The following is a 12,777-nucleotide window of genomic DNA, read 5'->3' as shown; positions in this document are numbered from 1 at the left end:
TAGATGATAGCAATTACTACAATCATCGTCATCATCATTATTATTAGGTAAAATATTTAGCAAATCTGGAACATTTTGGTACTTAACACTAGTTTTCTCTTCCTTCCTCTTTCCCTCTCTTCCTTTCTCCCTTCTTTCCTGTCTTCCCACCTTCCTTTCTTCTCCTTCCTTTTCACCTTCTCACCTTCCTAGATGCATCTGATTGCAGCTGTGAGAGGTAGTGGGTACTTAAATTGGAAAAGTGGATTTGTGGTCAGATCCTGGAGGGATCTGATGTCAGAAGAAGGAGTTCAATCTTCAGCCAAAGGGCAATAGTGAGCCATTGAAGATTGCAGAGCAGAAACAGAATGTAGTGAAAGTGGGGAGATGAACCTGACAGCACAGACTGGGAAGGAATGGTGAGGGCAGAAGCTGGAGCCACAGAGGTGAGACAACCAGAGGGTCCTGGAGGTCAAGCGATAAGGGTGGGAGGAGAGTCTGCCTCTCTGCTCAAAGCTTGTCTCAGAGACACAGCCCCGTTCCCAACTTGCCCATAGAACCCAGGCTGAGCGCCCTACCTCGCTGTGTGACCTCACACAAGTGCCTAACCTCTCTGAACCAGCAGTAAAGGAGATCCTAGGCCTGGATGACACCTTCTGGTTTCCCAGCAAAGACACTGCTGGATCCTCCAGGCTTCCATCATCTTCCAGGCGGCTCCCCATTCAGAGATTAATTTGTTTACTCCCTTGCCTGGAGATGAACTGAGAGAACTAATCGTCCATCAGCCACAGCTCCTCCAACCCCGCACCACCCCGCCCGAATGTCCATTTCCTGGCAAAATATATTCTTGCTGCTGCCAACACTGCTTGGAAAATGCTAATTTTATCTTCGAATTAAAATTTGTTCCTTTATCCTCGTTTTAATAAAAATGAAGCATCCGGAAACATGGCCACAGTGCGGAAGAGAAAGATCTGACATAATTTTTAAAATGCCTTCAATCACGCTGCCTTCTGAACAGTCTGTCCTCTTGCCCTGACCACCCCCCCCGTCTTCCCACCCCCTGAGGCAGCATTTACATTTCTTAATAAACCCTCATTAATATTCATGAGAAGGGGCGGGTAATAATGGCTGAGCACACTGCACTAATTCAATTTCTACCGCCTCGGCGTGTTTACTTAATCACCAAGGGACCTGGGTTACTCGGTACAATTATTTATTTGGAATTAGATCTGGAGGCATCTGGACTGAAAACAGGGAACCAGGAGCAAAATGGAAATCAAATTCTTTTTGTCTTTTCCTCCCAGCTGCCTCCTCCTGACTGTCTGCCAAGGCTCCAGGCGGCCGGCAGGGCCTGGAGAACAAGCTTCAGTGCTGGTCAGGCTGTTCCTGAAGGGACTGGCTTGTGCTGGGTTTGAATGCATTCCAGGTGCTCTAGCCCAGGCAGGAATCTCTTATCAACGGTGGCCTAGGAGGTATCGTCAGGCCCAGTGGTGGGCCAGGCCATCATTTCAGCCAAGAGTGTGTCCATGCGGGGATGGCCAGAGGTGGGGTCTCCGGGGGATGCTGGGAGATTGGCCCAAGCTGGACATGCAACATGGCCAAGCACTTGATCACAGGCCCCCGTAGAGGTGAGAGTTTGTGATATGGACTCTAAATAATGCCTGTTCATCATTCACCCTCAGCTTAACCATCACCTCCTCCAGGAAGCCTTCCCTGCCCCCCAGACTAGGTTAGGTTCTCTTATTACATACCTCCTTTTACAACCAGTATGGGCTTGGTCACAGCACCTTGCCCATTACGGGTGTTCACACAATCATTTCTAATAAGTGTTTTAGGGTCTGTTTCTCCCAGTAGACTGCCAGCTCCATGGGGGCAAGTGCCATGGCTGTCCTCGTGATCCTTGTATCCCCAGCATCTAGCAATGGCCAGCACAGAGGATATGCTCCACAAATACTTGTTGGCACTACATCTGCCTTCCGTCCCTCAGGTCTGGGGGTGATGGCAGCCACCGGCTGTTACTTGTCTTTGGGCTCCTTCACTATGTCCAGTTGGCCTCTCAGCTCTTCCATCGCCTTCCATTTCCTAAAGTTCTTCTTTTGTAAATACTCAAGTGTTTCCTGGTTAGACTCAGACTCAAATACTTCCCTACCAGGCTGCAAGCTCCTGGTGGGAAGGGCTCCATCTTGTATCCCCAGGGCCTGGACACAAATAAGTAATCAAAAGGAGGATGAGGGGCTTCCCTGGTGGCGCAGTGGTTGAGAATCTGCCTGCTAATGCAGGGGACACGGGTTCGAGCCCTGGTCTGGGAAGATCCCACATGCCACGGAGCAACTAGGCCCGTGAGCCACAACTACTGAGCCTGCGCGTCTGGAGCCTGTGCTCCGCAACAAGAGAAGCCGCGACAGTGAGAGGCCCGCACACCGCGATGAAGAGTGGCCCCCGCTTGCCACAACTAGAGAAAGCCCATGCACAGAAATGAAGACCCAACACAGCCATAAATAAATAAATTTTTTTTTAAAAAAAGGAGAATGAATCAATTAAAGAAATGAATTTCGATTACATGACTTTTCTAGCCAGGCTCTACTCTTCCTTGGCAAGATGAAGGGAATTTCTCCCTGAGGTTAATAAATGTTTGTATTAAAACAACATCAATAATAGTACTAATGAATTATCTTGTAAATAGAAAAGGCTTTATAAAGAGCTCTAAGCCTGTAAAGTTCTTGGTAAACTATAAAGTTCTGTAGTCACACTGGGCTGTCCTGTTTCAGCCCATCTCAGTCTTCCTGCTGAGGTGGCTGAGGGCTGGGGAGGCTGACAGAAGAAAGGGAAGATAATGGATTGGAGGTAACATCTCAGCCAAAGCACAAAAGGCGGGGAGGAGCACAGGGACAGCAGATGATTTAGTCATTACAGACTTGTTTAGAGAGGCCTTTTCCTCCCTGCCTGTCTCCAAAGTATGTGGAACCCCAAGTGCCATGCCAAGCCCCTTCATTGAAACTTCTCAGAATGAGGGCCAGGTTGGAAGATGGTCAAGACCTGCCAGCTTGTCTGCTGGATGGGGGAAGGGGGGGGGGTGATTCTCTAGAAGTCACCTGGGAACAGCAGGGCAGGTGGAACTTGGGGTTCAGACAGGAGAATGAGCAAAAGGGAAGTTTTGAGATGCAAGGGAGTGACCCAGCCTGTCTTAGACAGGATTCCTCCAAAGCAGAGCCTGAGACAAGGACTTGGTACCTGTAATTTACTTGGGAGGTGAGCACAGCAAGGAGTGAGGGAGTGGGGAGACAGGGAAGGAGGTGGTCGCTGCTGTGGACAACTGGGGCTCAGTCCTGGGAAGACCCTCTGAGTATTATGTAGAATCATTCACCCCAAGGATGGGAGGCTGGGGCACTTATACACCAACTCCCATTCCCTCTAGGTGTTAAGCATCGCCACAGGGGGCATGAACTCCCTTGTACTTCTGGGCTGTGCCTATGGGTGGGCTGAGCAAGGGATCAGGGCTCCCAAGAAAGCCTTGAGGTGGAAAAACTAAGAGACTAAGCGGGCACTTGAGGGAGGATGCTGTCAGTGTGCATGGGTGCTGTGCACCATGGCTGAGGCTGAAAGGTAGGGTGAAAGGCTCTGGCACAGGGTACCCACAGCATCTCCCACCCTCTACTGCCCCTGATGTTCTCCAGCCTGAGTGCCCAAGCTCCATGGCCTTTCCTTTCTCCCTTCCTCCTTCCTCTCTTCTTTCCTTCCAAAAACACTTCCCCAGCACCCACTATACACTAAAAACTGTGCTAGGTGCTGGGGAGAGTGTGTGGAAAAGACAGACCTGGCCCCTGACCTGACAGAATGTGCTGCTTACATTCAAATAGAGAAAACACTATAAGTAAGTGTGTGTGCACATTAACAAGATGCTTGCAAAGAGTAAGTGTTCTGAATGGAAGAAACAAGGAGATGGAGCAGAGAGAAAACATGGGGAGAGGGAGAGGAGCCATTTTAGGCAGGATTGCCAGGAAGGGTCACTCTGGGGAGGTGACAGAAGGAAGAGCCCAAATGATGAGATGGAACCGTCTACCACCAACGGCTTTTGACTCGGCAGTTCTGAAAATCTGAGGTTTGGGGGAGTGGTATGATGTAAGAAAATTTTGTTTTGAGAACCAGTGTAGGGTTATTAACTTTTTATTTTGCCAAGTGAAAACACTAAAAAAATCCAACCTGCGATGATCATTTACTGTCACCTAATTTCATAAATGAAAGGCCATTTTCAACACCCCCAAAGTAGGAAGGACATGATCTTGGAATAAAGACAGACCTTTAAGTGAAATAAATTTAGCTTTATCAAAAATGCCCTCATTTTGGCCCCGACCCTTGAAAACATCTCTCCATTTCAAGGTCTAACTTGGGCTCAGGACACATTGTTATTCCCTCTGTATTCTTGGCTTGGGGATTTTAGAAACAGGAAATAGATGTGAAGATTGCTTGGATATGCCCATGTCCATCAGTTTTTCCATTTGTAAAGTCAGAGTGGGTAGCTGCTTGAATTCATACCTAAGGTATGGATTAGAAAGGGGAGACCTTACCAATTCATTTAACAGGCACAGAAAGTGTGTGGAATTCCCCTCCTCCCACCACCACCCCCTCTGCCTGTTGAACTCCTCTTTTACTCTCAAAACCCTGTTCAGATATCCCCCTCCTGGGTTTCTTTCTGTGATCAGTCATCCATCCTCCTGCTCCCACAGAAGCGTGTCCTGGCCTGTGCTGAGCATAGGTCCCCATACTTTGTGATAGGTGTTTCTTTCGGGGCGGGGGGGGGAGGGTGGAATCAGTTCAGAGTCTCCCTTCTAGATAACCTTGTATTTTCCCAAAACTCCTCAGTGTGAATGTGGATAATTTGGAAATGTAGAAAACAGAGAATTGTGAGCAAAAGTGAAAGGAAAGTGAGGTAACATTTATTACCTACAATGTGCTGGTCAGATGATTTACTTGTGTTGTTCATCTGAAGCCCTCACTTTCATAAAGACAGTCCTCCCACACAACTGGTGCTCCTCATGCCACCCCTACACACCGTTCTTTCCAGCTACGATACCCTCCCTCTTGTCTAAGTTCCCCGCTTCCTGTAGTGTCTGTTTTTTTCTCCTGTGCACCTAGAGGAAGGTGGTAAGTGCCTCCAGGCCACACGATTAGGGTCTGCACTCAGAGTTCTCAGAGAGAGAAACGCTTGAGTGAAGAGCCTTCCTGGCCCCTTTGGCCTCAAAATACCAGGATCCTTTAATTTTCTTGTTTTCAAGACTCTATAGCATTGTTTCCAGTTCTGTGATGGTCCTAGAATGCTGAATCACCCCTTCCAAGATTCCAGAACTCTTAAGATTCTACAAAAAGAGGAGGGGGCTTCTACTTTAGGACTTGAGCGGTCTCTGCCACCTCTCCAAGGGCCACCAGGGCTCAGGACCCCAGACAGGCCACAGGCTGGGGCTGGGCCCAGCCTGGAGGAGAGCCCTGACTTGCCTGTCTTCAGGCCTGCCAGCACGTGTTAGGCCTCATTCATAATTGATCCAGTTGCTTGGCGAGCAGGGGGCTGCAGATGCATGGGGGTGGAGCAGGTGCCCCTGGAGAGACCCTCCTCTCCTCTCCGAGGAAGCAGCTGCCTCTGCCAGCCGCAGGCCCCTTCCTCCACAACAGCTGCTTAACGCTTGGCAGTCCCCACACCAGCCTCTGTCGCCTGCCCCAACTGTTTCCCGTTTCTCACTCTCCTGAGCAAGGAGCCAGTTTTCACTCCGTAGACCTGTTATCAACAGACTACTAAGCGCCGAGTGCTGGGTTAAGCATTTGAAACATCGATCACAGATTGGGATTTCCATAAGCAGAGTTTGGGATGCAAAGTATTTATTAGGGATCAACACCTGTGAAAGGAAGGGGAGAAAGCAGGATTGGATGGTGCGGGGAAGGGGGGAAATCAACTGATGCAGGTTCTACAAAGCCTCAGCCAGCCCAGCAGGTGGCTCTGGAATGAACACTGCCTGGCAGAGTGGTTCTTTTTTTTTTTTTTTTTTTAACATTTTATTGGAGTATAATTGCTTTACAATGTTGTGTTAGTTTCTGTTGTATAACAAAGTGAATCAGCTATACACATACATATATCCCCATATCGCCTCCCTCTTGCATCTCCCTCCCATTCTCCCTATCCCACCCCTCTAGGTGGTCACAAAGCACTGAGCTGATCTCCCTGTGCTATGCGGCTGCTTCCCACTAGCTATCTATTTTACATTTGGTAGTGTATATATGTCCATGGCACTCTCTCCCTTCGTCCCAGCTTCCCCTTCCCCTTCCCCGTGTCCTCAAGTCCATTCTCTACGTCTGCGTCTTTATTCCTGTCCTGCCCCTAGGTTCTTCAGAAACTTTTTTTTTAGATTCCATATTTATGTGTTAGCATACGGTATTTATTTTTCTCTTTCTGACTTACTTCACTCTGCATGACAGTCTCTAGGTCCATCCACCTCACTACAAATAACTCAATTACATTTCTTTTTATGGCTGAATAATATTCCATTGTATATATGTGCCACATCTTCTTTATTCATTCATCTGTCGATGGACACTTAGGTTGCTTCCATGTCCTGGCTATTGTAAATAATGCTGCAGTAAACATTGTGGTACATGACTCTTTTTGAATTATGGTTTTCTCAGGGTATATGCCCAGTAGTGGGATTCCTGGGTCATATGGTAGTTCTATTTTTAGTTTTTTAAGGAACCGCCATACTGTTCACCATAGTGGCTGTATCAATTTACATTCCCACCAACAGTGCAAGAGGGTTCCCTTTTCTCAACACTCTTTCCAGCATTTATTGTTTGTAGATTTTTTGATGATAGCCATTCTGACTGGTGTGAGGTGATACCTCATTGTAGTTTTGATTTGCATTCCTCTAATAATTAGTGATGTTGAACATCCTTTCATGTGTTTGTTGGCAATCTGTATATCTTCTTTGGAGAAATGTCTATTTAGGTCTTCTGCCCATTTTTGGATTGGGTTGTTTGCTTTTTTGATAGTGAGCTGCATGAGCTGCTTGTAAATTTTGGAGATTAATCCTTTGTCCGTTGCTTCATCTGCAAATATTTTCTCCCATTCTGAGGGTTGTCTTTTCATCTAGTTTATGGTTTCCTTTGGCAGAGCGGTTCTGCATCGAGCCTTTAAACCCTGGCTCCCCCACTGATCCAACACAAGCTGTCCTGGGAAGGGTGTGACCTCAGGCCAGGTGGCTGTCTGCGGCTGAGGCAGACCTGGAAGGGCTGACAGCTGTTTGCTGCCGCCCCCCACCCCCTACCCCCCGCTGGGCAGCAAGCCCTTTCTTGAAGGGGTGTATGGGCAGCTCCTCTCTTTGTCCACCACACCAGCCATGATCTAATTGAACCCCGCCCTTACCCCCACCACGCATCTGTGCAGGAATTAACTAACCTATTTTTCAGATGAGTTCACAGAGGTTGAGCAGCTTGCCCAAAGCAGCTTCCAAAAAGAAAGTGAGAGAAGCCAGGTCTGTCCATGGCCAAAGTTTTATGGTCTTCTTATCGCATCACAGGGGATCTTTTACACTTTTACACTGGGGATCCATTTTTATCCTTTTTTTTTTTTTTTTTGGTTGTGCAGCGCAGCTTGCGAGACCTCAGTTCTCCAACCAGGGATCGAACCTGGGCCCACAGCAGTAAAAGCGCAGAGTCCTAACTACTGGACTGCCAGGGAATTCCCCTATCCGTTTCTTATAGGCACAAATGGTAGCTGGATGGGGAGCACCAAGGATAATCTTCCCCGAGTTTTACCCCCAGAAAATGTCCTTAGCAGCCAGCCTCCTGTTCCCTCATCTTCCTTTAGGAACCCCTCCATCCCCCACTCTCAGTCCAGTGGTCCAAGTGTGGCTCCACCTCCTGCTCCGGGATAAAGCATGTGACCCAGACTGAGCCCGTCAGTGTATTATGTTCCCCTGGCCAGGCAATTATTTCATAGCTGGCACATGACCCAGGGGAAACCAATCAGAGTGATTCCAGGACTTATGCAGGGGCTGCCGGAAAGGGCTCTTTCTAGTTGCCCTTGAACCTGCAACAATGTAGAGCTGGAGCTACTGGTATGTTTCAGTTATTCATTGCTGTGTAACAAACCACCCCGAAACTTAGTGGCTTAAAGGAACAATGATTTATTATTTCCCAAGTTTCTGTAGGTTGACAGCCGTGCTTCTGCTCCGCATGATGTTGGCTGGGGTCAGTCAAGTGGCTGCATTCAGCTGTGGCTGGACTGCAAAGGCCAGGGAGCAATAGAGTTGTGGGGGTGGGGGTGGGCGGGGCGTGGTCCACTCCAGGTGCTGGCAATAAGGAGAAGCATTTTTTGCAGAAAGCTTAAAAATGATAATAACACTAACTAAAAGTCAGTCTGCTTTTTATCACCAGATGTTGGCAATTCTAAATGATGTTAGAGTTAAATACCTCACACCTCTAGGGCAAATCACCGTTCCCCCCTTATTACAAAGGCATCTCTCTTAGGATCTGGAAACTTTGTGGCGACTATTAGTTGTGGTACCTCAGTTCTCCCCTGTGTCGCCTTTTCCCCCATGTGACAGGTCATCTTCCTGGATCTTTCTGCATGGTGTCTCCCCTTCAGCAAGATACCGTAGTATTCCTTACAGCATGGCATCAGGATTCCAAAAGGGAGCATTCCAAGACGTCAAGCACAAATGCACAAGTGCTTCTGAAGCCTCTTCTTGCCTCACCTACGCTAACATTCCATTGGTCAAAGCCAGTCACATGGCCAAGTCCGGTGTTCACTGTAGGAGGGGACTCAGAAGGGCACAAATACTGGGAGGCACGGTTCACCAAGGGCCACCCATGTTACAGTCTACCACATGGGGCTTACTTACCGCCAGGAGAGGAGGATCACGCAGAACCGTGAGCTGCCGGGGTGCATCAGGCAGGGTCCTTGAAGGAAGCAGAGGCACTCAAGCTGTAATTTCAGGAGAGTGTAATAAAGGGGCTATTTACAAAGGTATTTAGGGAATCACAGCAGTGTTTAGGGAATCCAACAAATGGTGGTGCAGTTTCTCTGGGCTAGACAGTGGGGAGCCTTTGGCACCCCTAGGTCTGAAGGGCAAGAACAGTGTGTGGTTACTGGAATGCAGGGAGAGTAGCTGTGGCTCCAAGAGGCTTCTGCCTGGCAGGAGCTGGGGCCTTTGGTAGAGGGAGCTGACAGGGAGGAACCCAGGAAAGAGAAACAGTCTGCCTTCTTCTTCTCCCTTCCTCTGATTGCCTGCCATTGCTTCCCATTGGCCAAACCCTATCGGAAGCCAGAGGGCAAGGGACCTTGCTGATGTAGTCGGCCTCCACGCCACACAGCAGAGTGGACCAGGGTAGAGAGCAGATCTGCAGGGCCCAAGGAAGATAGCCAGCACGAAGGACTGGCCTTTGGAAACCTGAAAATGAAACAGGACAGCACAAGACAGCGAGGTTAGGTGGAAAGAAACTGGATCCTGCATATGTCTTCTGGGCCCCTGAATCCAGCAGAGCCTGAAGCAGGCATATTCCTGGGCTCTTTAGCTACATAAGCGAATAAGCTCTCTTTTGCTTAGGCCACTGTGGGTTGGCTTCTGTCTTTTACAACCAGAAGGTCCCTTATTGATATACTCCCATTGAGGAGCTGGCCCTTTAATGGAATGACTACATTTCACCCTCACCAGCATCCTGAGAGGTCTGGGGGACAATTCACATTGCAGGTGAGCAAAGCGAGGCTCAAAGAGGTTAAGGGACTTTGGTCTAGGTCATCTGGCTCATTAGTGGAAGAGATGGGATCTGAACTTGGCCCAGTCTCAAATGTTCCAGCCACATTTAGCCACTGTCTCCTGAATACTCTCTGGCCTCTGGGGCTGTACTGGGTTGAATGGTGTCCCCCTAAAATAGATATGTTCAAGTCCTAACCCCAGGTACCTGCAAATGTGAACTTATTTGGAAATAAAGTCTTTGTAGATATAATTAACTTAAGGATCTCAAGATGAGATCATCCTGGATTTGGAGTGGGTTCTAAATCCAGTGACATGTTCTTATAAGCGAAAGGAGAAGGAGATTTGAGACAGAGACACAGAGGGGAAGCCATGTGAAGACAGAGATTGGAATGATACATCTGTAAGCCAAGGAACAGCAAGGCTTGCCTGAAACAGCCATCAGCTAAGAAAGAGACATGAAACAAATTCTCTCTCAGAGCCTCCAGAAAGTCCCCGCCCTGCCCATCCCTTCGTTTTAGACTTCTGGCCTCTGGAACTGTGAAAGAATAAACTTTGGTCATTTTGGGTCACCAAGCGTGTGGTAATTTATTACAACAGCCCTAAGAAACTACTACAGAACTTTGTACATGCCATTCCATTTGCCTGGAATATGATTCTCTTCCCCAGATCTCCACTCCACTCTGCCCTTTGGGATATAAGTAGACAAACCTGCAGAGAAGAAAGAAAGGGAAGCTTTTAAGGAGTTGCTCACATTGTACCCTCACATGTCTTTTCTTCTTATCCTGCAGGTCTCAGCTCAAATGCCACCTCCTCCAGGAAGCCTTCCCTATGTTCCTACCCTTCTCTGTGCTCCCATAATCCTTAGGCTGCCTTTGCCACAGTTGTGCGGGCACCATCTGTTGAAATGGCTTGTTCTCCACTCCCCCACTGCACTGGGCACTGCTCAAGAGCAAGGCCTGTGCATAATTTCTCTCTGTGGCTGCAGCTGTGCCTAACACAGGGTCAGGACAGTAGAGATAGATATTCATTAATGTTTGCTAAATAATTTAGATAAATGAATGAATGTTCCCCTCCAGTTCTGCTCCACCTCTGGACCCCTGCCTCTCTCCCTCAGGGGAGAAACGCTTTCTGAGAGCACGTGTGAAATAGCTCAAGATCACCAATGGCAGGTGCGGGCGGGACACCCACCCTTGAGTCCAGCCGCACCTTAGCACAACCTTCCTGCCTGCGATGCCAAGGCCCTGTCAGAGGCGTGACAAACAGCTTGGCTGATGGCTTATAATGTCAGAGATGATGGAAACAGGGAGGCGACGGCTGAAAGATGGGTCGGGGACGCTTGTCATAATTTTATTTGTGGGAGGTGAGTTCCTGTCGGCCAGGTGATGGATGGTGACAGGGCAGGCACAATACAGACCCTGCCACTGCATCTCCCCCTTCTCTCTAAACCAAATGACTTTGGGGATGAAAAATGACTTTCTTGGGAGGACGAGGGGGAGGGGAACTTCAGGCGAAAGGGGCCGTGTGGTTGGCAACTTGGAATGATTTTTGCTTTTCTTGCTGAGAGTTGAGTTTTGCCTAGTCCGGCCTGATAGTTTCTTTTCTTCTTCCCTTTATTCCTTCCAAGGAGATTACTGAATAATCCCAGACACATTACCTGCCTTAATCCTCAAAACTGCCTAAAAAGGAATGTGTACTTTACAGACAAGGAAGCTGAGGCTTGAAGAGAGGAAGTAATGTACCCAAAGTTCCCTGTGAAGGAAGTGGCAGACCTGGGATATGAACTTGGGTCCAGTTGCTCCAAAGCCTGACCTCTCTGCATAAGGATGTAGTAAAGACCATGTAAGTAGCATGTGCCAAGTTCCTTGAAAGCACAGTAAAGAGAGCGATTAATCTGATGGGGAGAAGTCAGGGAAGACTGCCTAGAAGAAATATTTGAGTTGATTCTTGAGGGGTGAATAAAATGTTAACCGGTAGAGAAAGAGAATTTTGGAGATTGGGAAGAAAAAAGAGAGGAGTAGCATACATTTTTGTTTGTTTACCCCAAACTGGTCACTGCCCTCATTCTCCTTTCTAACAGAGCCTTGATTTTTTGGGGTAATCCATCCTCCTACAAATAGCCATGGGCTCTATCAAACTATTCATGAAGTTTCCATTTCCCCTGTGAATGATTGGTTTGGAAACAGGAGTGGGAACAATTCTGGCCAATAAGGTATAAGGAATGTTTTCTCAAGGGCTTCTGGGAAAGGTTTTCTCGCTCAGAAAGAGAAAGTACTTCTTCTTTTGCAGGATGTGGTCATGTCTGTACGTGATGCCTGGAGGTGTAGCAGCCATCTTGTGACCAGGTGGATGAACCAACACACGAATGATGACACCATGGGAAGATGGAAGGGACATCACTGAGCTGCTGAATTAATGACTCCTACAGCCATCAAAATTTTGAACTTAATCTTTGAGTTGATGCATTTTTCTCATTGTTAATCAACTAAGTTGGTGGTTTCATTTTTGCAGCCCAAAGCATTCTGACTGACACGAGGAGTAAAAAGGATGCCAAGCCAAGTGGTTGTTTTCACTGCTCAGGCTTGGGGGAGCTTAAGGTACAGGCTTTGCAGTCAGATGGAGACAATTCAAGTCCCAGCTTGGCTGCTACCTAGCTGTGTGACCTTGGACCAATCAGTTAATGTCCGTGAGATTCAGTTCCTGGGGAGGAGAAAACTCACATCTTAGGACTTTGATGGTAAAATAAAGTAATGCACGAAAAGGGCTGCTTAGCACAAGTGCAGGGTATGTAATAACTATTCGATATTTCATACTGGTGCTGGCTATTGCTATGGTCATTACTGAATTTTTTGCCACTATGGAAGCCTCTGCACTCTCCCCATACTCATCCTAAGACTAGACTCATCTGATCTCTATTCGCCCAAATCCAGTTCCCATAACACTGGTGGTTATGTAGGTTTTGAGGTCTTAGAATTGCATTCCTGAATCTGGAGGAGGAGAAGGTCAGGCACTGGGGTCAGGTCATGGCACTTGCTGGATCAAGACTCTCTCTGGCAGTAGTTAT

The sequence above is a fragment of the Balaenoptera physalus genome (genome assembly GCF_965194825.1).
Source record: "Balaenoptera physalus genome assembly, chromosome: 16".
Classification (NCBI taxonomy): domain Eukaryota; kingdom Metazoa; phylum Chordata; class Mammalia; order Artiodactyla; family Balaenopteridae; genus Balaenoptera; species Balaenoptera physalus.
Note: the sequence above shows the minus strand (reverse complement) of the source record.